This window comes from Sipha flava, unplaced genomic scaffold, assembly GCF_003268045.1.
Source record: "Sipha flava isolate LNK unplaced genomic scaffold, YSA_version1 44_pilon_pilon, whole genome shotgun sequence".
NCBI classification, from domain to species: domain Eukaryota; kingdom Metazoa; phylum Arthropoda; class Insecta; order Hemiptera; family Aphididae; genus Sipha; species Sipha flava.
The window spans coordinates 1,178,034-1,188,360 of NW_020273203.1; the positions used below are offsets into that span (position 1 = coordinate 1,178,034).

The following is a 10,327-nucleotide window of genomic DNA, read 5'->3' on the forward strand; positions in this document are numbered from 1 at the left end:
CTAAAACTTTATGCCGCAACATTTTTCTATTTCCAGTTTTACGATCTAAACTTTAAACAACTATACTATAAACAACTAAACCGTAAATAAGAAACTTATTTTGGTTAAAATTTCTAAAAAAGATAATCCCTGAATACATAAACTCAAGTGTCTGATATTAATAAACACATTATAATAAAACAAACATTTTCCTGATCCACTTTAAAATAATATCGCCCTAAAAATAAGTTTTATAATAAACTCAGCAAAATGTGCAGTGATTTTAGTACCTGGTGGATTATGCCTATTGATAAAGGCACATTTAATAATATCAGAAAACACCCGATACCCTTCTTTCAGATTTTGAGCTAAACTAAATATTTTAGAACGATTTTTTGATACTGAAGGGTTATACTATTTCTAATTTATATGTGCAAACAAGTACATAGTCATACGTAATCTACTTAAATAAAAAAATTATATGAATTCAAAATTTATTTTGAAATACAATTCAATACTTCAATGAGATTAAAATTATTTACTTAAAGAAATACTTTTTGTAATTAAAAATAACACATTTTAAATATTGTACATCAGCTGCAGCTGTTCACTTCACGGTAATCAAGTCAATCGTCGTTTTAAGGCGATGTCAATTAAACTTTTTATGTTTTTCGATTACATTGTAAAAACAAACGTAAATTATAATTTCATCTATTGGCAAAAATTAAATTAAGAAAAATGCGACGAGCGACACATTTGATTGCTGCAAAACCACTTAGAGTATCTAACTATTAAAGAGACATTTTTAATAAGTTAGTATAGTGAAAATAATTATTTTTTTTTTTAGTATAAAAATGTATAAATATGTACATAGAAAATATTTCGTAATTTACATCAATAATTTATAAGTATATAATTAAACATTAAATAGGCTAATTGTACTAATTGTAAGTTCGCTTTTGGAAATAATAAGTCAAAAACGATTTGCATACATAGTAATGTACAATAATATTGAATGATGCGAAATAAAATAAATGTGCGCAAACAAATTTAATGAAGTAATTGTGTAGTCGAAATTGACAATCATCGAGGTAATAGGTTTTAGACCGCGAATAAAGATTATTAAATATTTCAATATGTGTCATGTAGTATATACGCAGCTCGGTACGCAGTTACTGCATCGTAAAAGAATAAAGGATAAATAAAGTGAAACGTACGTATATTTTAAATCACTCTATACGTATGGAGTTCAATTATATACCAGCCATGCCATTTTCGACTTCATACAGTCGTACCCACTTGTATATTGTTATAATGATAATGGTATTTACATTTACAAGGCACGAGATTATACACATTAAGTTGGTGTGAAAATTACCGGATAAAAATATAAATGATAAATAATAATTAATTCCCATCGGCTATAAAATCTTAATCTACCGCGAAAAAAATCAATGGCAAATAAATCGAATATTTTGAATGCACCCACACACAACGTAAGAAAATTGCTGATGCTTCGAGCACGTCTTTAGTACAAATTTTCCAACAAACACGTACCGCATATAGTCGTACTCGTAAAGTGCATTCGTGATACCTTTTCGACAATAATATTGATAGCAACAAGTAAGGGGAAAAGTCTCTAAACTATCTATCCGTGCACTATAGATTCCCGGTTTCGACGGGTGATTTATAAACACAGCACATAGCGTTACATTTTCTAGTTCAAATTCTTCGCCTTGAAAAAATACCAGTAGGTATAAATTATATTTTTTACTAAATCGACAATTATAAGTAAAATTCTAAGACAAAGAATGTTGCAACCATAACGGACACGTTTATCGGTTTAACAATATCTAAGAAAACCACTTAAATTATTAATTACTAAAAAAAATATAAAAATTTGGACGAAAACAGTTTTAACCCGTATAATGATATAGTGTTTACTAAATTAATCAAGTATAAACTTGTTCGCGATAAATCCATATTTGTGATTTTCATTATTTTTGTAACATCAAACTTACATTAATTATATAATCATCATTATTATTATTCGAAATGTACACTTCATCATTTGTTTTACATTACAAACATCTTCAAAATGTATGCTTTTATATTTACCTTAATCGAAAGGAACAATGAATCAAAACTTGCTGAACATACATATTTGATCTACGTTAAAATATTTAACCTTGATTACTAATTATACGTACGCTTAGCGGGTGTAATAACAATAATCATTGTATAATCTAAAATAACATCATCGCACAACGCTCTAAAGTTTAGAGTCTAAACCAAAGTCAAGAAGATTACACTCGTAAACTAAATGTAACCCAAATGTTTTTTATGTCGTTATTTTATTAACATGGATTATTGGTACACCTAACCTAACTGCTTATTGTTTATACGTTACACAAGTATTCGTCATCCTAATTAGTTCATAAAATATTATTTCTATTTGGACGTAATTTTTCACACCATCTGATTATTATCTTTACGTTATCATTACTTCCCTATGCCTGTCGATATTCGATTAGAATACATTTATCAAGCATTTTGGCCTCGAATATAATTACATATATCTTATATTATATTCGCAAAATGTTAATGGTAAATACATTTTTAAACGATCATAGAAGTATAAATTATCGTGCATAAATATTATATACATAAAATACGTAAATTATTTAAAAAGTTTTGATGAAATAATAATTATACATAGTGGAAATAAATAAATATAATATATTGTAATTAACTAATTATACTTCTATGGCATTGAATAACGAAAAAGTAAATTATATTTTATACCATACGATATCATACATCAAAAACCTTATGTTTGAAGTAACTGTAATATGGCCTTCGGCGTTCGTTATTATTCGTGGATATATGGTATGGTTATACTCAAATACAAAATTATTGATAAGTAATTATACTGGGCATGAGCAGCAATGCACCATAATTTAAAATGATTTTATGAATGTAACAACAATAGATTTGTTGTAATATTCATATATTTATAAAGAGTAGATCAAATGTTTTGTCTTATAAGAAAAGTGTTAAACTTCGTTCTAAAAAGTCATCATCAGCCATAACATTTTCATTAGTTACTATAGTACAAATTAATGTAACACTCAAAAAACTTTATTGTAAACATTATTTTACAAATAGAGGTAAAAAAAATACGCAAGAAATACCAGGAAAACAGTATAAAGTAGTAAGTATCGTAAACTTTTAGAGTAGTAGTTAATTTACTAAATTCAGAATAAAATGACAAAATAAAAAAATCTACACTCATATAAAAAAACAACGGAATAAGATTAAATTTTAAAATATAGGCAGTTAAAAATATGGAGGTTTAATTTTATTTGTTTTATGCGTAAAAATAAGTACAAATATATTATGGTCTTGATATTATTATAATGTTATTTATTCGAATATATTAACATTCATTCACTTATACTCTCGGACAAAAAAACCTCTCTTTTACTTATATATTAAGTATACAATATAATAAAAGTAAATAATATTTATTATTATGAATTATATATAATACGATGTTTATTACATTAATATATAAATTAATGAGTCAATACATTTAAGATTTTTCGTGAGTATTTTTAATGGTTATTTAATAATTAATATAAGCACAAAATTAAAAAAAATTAGGAGTTTAAAACAATTGAATAAATACCTAGATACCGTTTTAAAGTTTTCTGGTTATCAAAAAATTATTACGATTAAAATAAGTTAATAATATATTGATATTATATAAATATATATGATATTTACTGGAATGTTCAAGTTTTAAATGTATAAAGAAAAGCTACGATTTTTTCATACATCTATTTAAGAACTTCATAGTTAAAAAATAAAAAACTACAAATTCTAATAGAACGTCATCATGTCATTTGAACTCAATTATAATTCATAAAAATAACTTTAAGTGATTTAATTCTTGATAAATAGGTATCTACATAATATAATGGTATATTTCATTAGACGGTTAAGAATTTATAATATACGTACGAGTATACACATAAATCTGATTATTCCTCAAATTAATTTAATAAAAAAAATATTAATTATTAAACCCAGATTATTTTTTTATTTATAACGTTGTTTTTTAACATATCTCTATCAATAATAAATTTAAAAAATGATTTACATTTTTTATTCAGCTGCCCTATCTGTTTGATTTATATACTACTGAAAATGTTACCACAAAGTTAAAAGACTTTTTTTGTACTAATTGTTTTATCTTTAAATTACATTTCATTCGCATTATTTTTTTATTTTTTGGGGGATGAGGGGGAATAATTTCAACGTTTTAAAAAGTATTAGCAAGTAAATATATTTTGAGAAACAATCACTGAGTGAATATTGTTATAAATCTTTCAAAAATACGTATACGGGCTTGTAACTGTGCACGGCAACATCGCCCTAAATTTGCCATTAACCTTCAAAAATTTAAACTTTAAGAGGTGTTTCCCTTTAGATTTCTCTTTGAGTTTTCCATATTTTTTATTTTTTATAAATTTAAGGATGATTTTTCTATTGCTAATTAATTAACTCTTAAACATTTCGTTGCACGAATACCAATCCACCCGTGTACGGATAGATGTGCAGTGCATACGTGCGTCCCCGACTTGTACGGACTGTAAAAAGCGAAAAAAAACATTTTCGTCCGCAAAAGTATTATTATCTCTCAACCAACCTCGAGGATGACCAAGTAGACTTCGACGGTGTCCACCGCTCGTGAGTTCGAAAAAACGGATCCGCGCGCTGTACACCTACATCGGGTGTTCCGTAATATTCTTCCGTCCGTGCGGTGTGCGACGATGATTATGACGGTGATGATGAATATAATGATAAGATAATTATCGATCACGTATGTTTGAAGGCGCGCTCGCACGCGGCGAGACCACGAAAAAAAACGCACGGACGAGCAACGGAAAATTTAATTTTACGAAAATCACACGCACGCGCGCACACCGTTTTTTAATTTTTTTGTAAAAAAAAAAAAGGTAAAAAAAAAGAAAAAAAAAGAGATCGATCTCGGACGTACAAAACTTATATATTCCGACACACGACGCAGTACGCCACGAAATAATGATTGATAAACTCTGAAAAACGACGATGACGGATAATAACAATAATAATAATAATAATAACGGCGAAGGCGAACGCGTCCGGCGTGCAGTGCGAGAGAGCATCCGAAGGACTGCTCACATGGAGTGGCTCGCGAACGGCTGCTGGAACGGCCGCGCGGCGGGAACGACGCGGAGAACAGGTGAACTGGAGTGCCGCCGCCGCCACACGGCGCTGCCAACATTGTGCGTGTGTGCGAGTGTACGGGCGCGCGCGCGTCCGTGTGTGCGTATTATTATTACATACGCCGTGTACGGTCGTTATAATGTTCTCGGAATACATTACATAAGTCATTAGTATTCCATTGGTCGTCGTGTCCGACGGTCCGTGCGGACGTATCACAATCGCACCAGACGTTCGTAAATATTTTCACGATTGTCCGGATAAATATTTTTATTCGTCCGTCTTCTCTCCGCGTCCGACGTTCCTCTTCCATTTCCTCTCTCGCCGTCGCGTCGCCCATGTCCTGCTCCTTTACATTTGTATCTTCAATTTCGAAATGAAACCTAAAGGTGCGGCCCCACTGGAAGCGATTTTGAGTTTCTGCGTTTCAAGCGTTTCTGCGATTTTACGCGCGCGATGTCCACTACCGATTTTGATGGGGGCACTTTAGCGATTTTACACGCGTTTCTACAATTTTACGTCACGCGCGTTCGTTTTATTTTTCATTAGTTTATTCGATCCTCAACCAAGATGACGTCCAGAAAAACGTTGCTGGCTGAATGTGCTGCTTTAATCGACATTAAAGTAAATTATCATCCATGTCGAGATCTTTTCCAACGTTGGACCAACATTTTTAGATCTTAGTCCTATTACTGTGGTCTGGGTGTCTAGGATTCCAAATAGCTTCCTGTACGAAGACAGCGGCAGCTATTTGTTCGGACACAACCGACGCGGAAGACATTTTGACAGCGATTAATCGCCGAATATCAAACTATTTTGTTCTTTTAGCGATTACCGCGAGTGTAAAGCTGCACGCGACACGCGACACGCGCTCAGTGGGCCCACTATATATGAGTTACATACTTTTGTTAAAATCGCTAAAACGCAAAATCGCTACACGCTATCGCTAAAACGCAAATCGCTTCCAGTGGGGCCGCACCTTAAAACCGTAAGTACGCGTACCCGTGGCCACGACGTTGCGCACCGGTCGTCGTCCTCTCCGATCCGTTTCGCGACTTTTGCTCGATCGGTCGCGCGGGTACCTGCGCGTCTTCGAAATCTCGAATTCAACATTTGAACATAAAAATGCGGAACTAACCAACGAAAAATCCGTAGCATCTCTACGATATAGCCCCAACAACGTATCCGAAGCCGCATTTGATCGTCGTGAGAACATTAGTAATATTTATGAACGATTTAAACCGTTGGACGGAACGGGAACAACGAGCCTGTCCGTCCACCCTCGAGAAAAAATCCAAAATATCTCGGTGTACGTACCCGAACGGCGGTGACGATGTCGTGGAGGGATAGGACGATATATACCACCACTGCAGTTACCGCCGACGCAAAACCACGGGGGATTAAACGAGTCGCCCGGCATCGGGTGAGCCCCTATTTTATGATATCGTCTTTTAGCATTCGGAACTCGCTGACTGCGCTGGGCGTAGTATAGTTTAATGTTATTGGCAATTTCGAGTCGACGAGGCTGAAGAGAGGTGGGGGGTTACTCAATCGTGTGTACAGTCATGAATACGATCTGAGTGCGCGTATGCGCGTGAAAAACAATAATATATGGAACTTGAAGAGGTATCCGATTCGTCCACGATATAATATCCAAAGCGATCTACGTGTGCTTTTATTTTTTCCCGATGATTTGCAAAACAGGGTAGTGCGCTGATTCATTCTGTATGTATCGATAACGTTTTAATGGTTCCCAACTGTATACATACATACATATATGTGTACATGAAATTGTAATAAATAACACTCAAAGTCGATAAAACCATGTACAAATTTTGGGTAAACGTGTCAAAAATCTACGTGATTTGTATATTATTGTTTTACTGCCCATACAAATGCATTCATCAAATAATTAAATAAAAACGATTTGAAACACAATGCGCACTACATAACCGTGGACCTCCTAAAATCAACACGTAGACCCCTGAAGATCCGTGGTCCACCAATTGGAAACCACTGGTTTAAAATATAACAAGCATAAACGTCATGAAACATATGCAGATTGATTTTTGGTCATAAAAATATAGTCAATTATCGTAATACACAACACAGTTATTCTGTTTTTTTAGCTCACTAAATAAAAATATCATAATATTTGAAAGTATTGAAAATTGAAGTTAAAACTAAACTAAAAACTTTACTATATATACAACTAGACGTGATTATATGTATGACAGGGATGTACGAGACAAAGAGTAAGTCGACCAAATCGGAGAAATAGCGACAAAAGCCGAAAACAAAATGAAAAAGTACACGTCGTTTTTAATTTTCGCTAAAAGGTTATTGCTAGACTGTTGCGCAGTCAAAACCAACTAGAACGGTACGTGCAGATTTTCTACTTCTATTTATTATTTTTCCCATTTCACGACGTTCGCGAGAACGACGAACGAAACAATATCGCGCGATTTCCGTTTGACGTTCGATTTTCGCGGTGAGCTAGAATAATGTAAGAAAGATTACCAAACAAAGCCGTGCGTATGGTGATGAGTTGAACGTGATCGCGCGTTTTCCCCGGTTGTCCCGGCACCGAAACGCGACGGTTAAACACGGCAAACGTACCGGAAAAACGTGCCAAAAGCGACCGGAAAATCTCAGAAAATTCGATCAACCTATTTGACAACCGAGATTTACCGCACGGCTGTTGCTCGGCCGCCAAATCGGTGTTATCACGCGAGTGATTCGACCGCCCTTGAACGCATCCACCGACGGAGCGTAACGCGAGTGGCACCCCGAGACATCGAGATCGTTGGAATCACTGGCGGCATGTCGTGCGGTCCGTGCCGGGACGTCGAGTGCGAGGAGATCGCGGAGGACGGGGACGAGTACGGGTCGCTGATGAAACTGTACGAGCGGATGTTCGAGTCGCGCGACGGCTGCGGCAAAGGCGGCGGTGGCAGCGAACCGCCGGCGGACAAGAGCTGCGGTGGCCGGTGCCCGGGTGCGCAGGACGAGCCGCCGTGCCGTAGCGGACGCCAGGACGCGGTGCCGGCGGACGGGCCATCTAACAGGGCCGCCCGGGCAACCGTCGCGGACGGGCCGTCCGGCAAAGCCGGCCGAGTGACTGCCCCGGCGGACCGCTGCAACGACGGGGCGGACGAGTCGCGGATGAAACGCGTGGACAGGCAGCTGACGGCCGCGCTGCTGAGGCACCGGGGCGCGGACGGCGGACAGGAGGGTGACGTCAAGCACCTGACGGCCAAACTGCCCGCGTTCAAGTCGTGCAAGAACCGCAAACCGGGCGCCGTGAACGCATCGCTGTTCGGGCTCGACCTGGAGCACTGGATGACCACGGCCACGACGGCCGGCGACGGCCACGACGGCGTCAAGCACGCCGCCTACCATCTGGCCGCGGCCGAGGCGCACTGTAAGCACGGCGGTGCGGTCGAGGCGGCTGAGATGGCCGTCAACGTCGAGCCGTCCGCCAACCTGGCCGAGGTGGCCGCCCGTTTCGGCGCCCAATCGTACACGGGCGTGGGCAGCGCGGCCGACGGCGCGGGCCGCGAGGCCAGCGACGATTCCCCCGTCGTGGTGGTCGCTTACGTCGGCAGCACCGGGCACGACTGACCCGTGCCCCTCGAGTACGTGTTGCGAACGTGACGATGTTATGCGCGTGTCGCTTGTGTTTAACCGTTAATAAACAGTGCAACGATCGTTGAAAATAAACCGTTAAGAACTTTATTAATCTAAACCCTGCGATAAGGGATAACTCCCTTCGTTGGTTTTCCTTATCCTGACTACTAATTTTCGTTCAGATTTCCCGACCAGGTACGGGCGGGTGGACACTTGAGCAGTCACATGCACGACATACGAACGTGTCCGTGATGAAACTATTTCAATTGATTAATTTTCTTTCTACGTGTGTATATAGCCATATACTCCCCAAAGTCTAACCCGTTGATTTGAATTTTCACCATGGATAAGGGTTGCAAGGCATCTGGAATAGAAGGTTTGTATCAGTCGTATTCGGTATACTGCGTGAAACTCCGCGATGCCGTCACGATTATCGCGAACTCGGACAGGTGGGCTCCGAATCCTGTGATAATCCTGGCCATTTTTCCGGAGACTGTCTAATCCATGGAGATCCCCAGTTCTTCGACTTCAGAATATTGTCGAGGAGTATAAAAATATGTCAAAACCACGAACAATGCAGTTTTTCTTATAATAACATTTTAAATCTCGCAGATCATTCGACACAGTTTTATTATTTCAGAATGTTTTGAAAGTATTTTTCCTTATGGAAAATAATTTCTGTACAACTCGGACATTAATAAAATCAAAATCGGTTATAAATGCAAAAAAAACTTCTAAATTTAATGCTAGTTACATTTACTAAACTAACTTTAATTTGAAAAATCTCCCTTATAATTAATTTTTATTCACATAAATGCCGTAAAATATACGTTTGATAAAATAATTAATACCGTATCAAATGTATTTACGATATGATGTTTAGAAGAAAAAAAAATGATATCTTTATTTCGTGAGATAAACATGTCTACAAATTAATCGTGGTTTTTATAATTAATTAATTAATTATTACACGCTCATCGAGAAGTCAGTATAATGACTTCTCAATGAGCGTATAATAATACCAGTCCAATTAATTGTTAAAACGCGAAATTCACGTCACGGCACGAACAATGTGATTCGTGTTGTCGCTCGTCAATGCGATGGACGCGGTAGTGTCAAATGTAAACGCTAATGATGAACGCAAAATTACGTATTTAGTCCAATGCACAACCACTTTGCATACGTCTTCAATCGCAGACACACGTATGGTTAATTTTATTGCAGCACCACGTCTACTTCATAAACTGATATCAAATCTTCATAGGATATAGATTCTAATTCATTAATCATCGAGAAAGGAAATAAAGAGGGTTATTCTAACATTTTCTTCAGCATATTTAGTGTTCTTCATTACTTTAGATAATATAGTCGTATTAATTCCGTCTGAGATTCCTAAATTAACTATCAGCGATTTAAAATATTTTATTAAAACAGTTGTAACTATATT

At 36.7% G+C, this 10,327-nt stretch overlaps 1 protein-coding gene across 1 annotated transcript in view; it reads right to left on the reverse strand.

The window, feature by feature from the left end:
• LOC112689491 (band 4.1-like protein 4) overlaps window positions 1-5,229 on the reverse strand; it is a gene marked incomplete in the record, with an annotated part of 94,465 nt that extends 89,236 nt beyond the window's left edge. Inside the window, 1 exon segment of the mRNA XM_025563229.1 lies at window positions 4,694-5,229.
• Window positions 5,230-10,327: the final 5,098 nt, after the last annotated feature.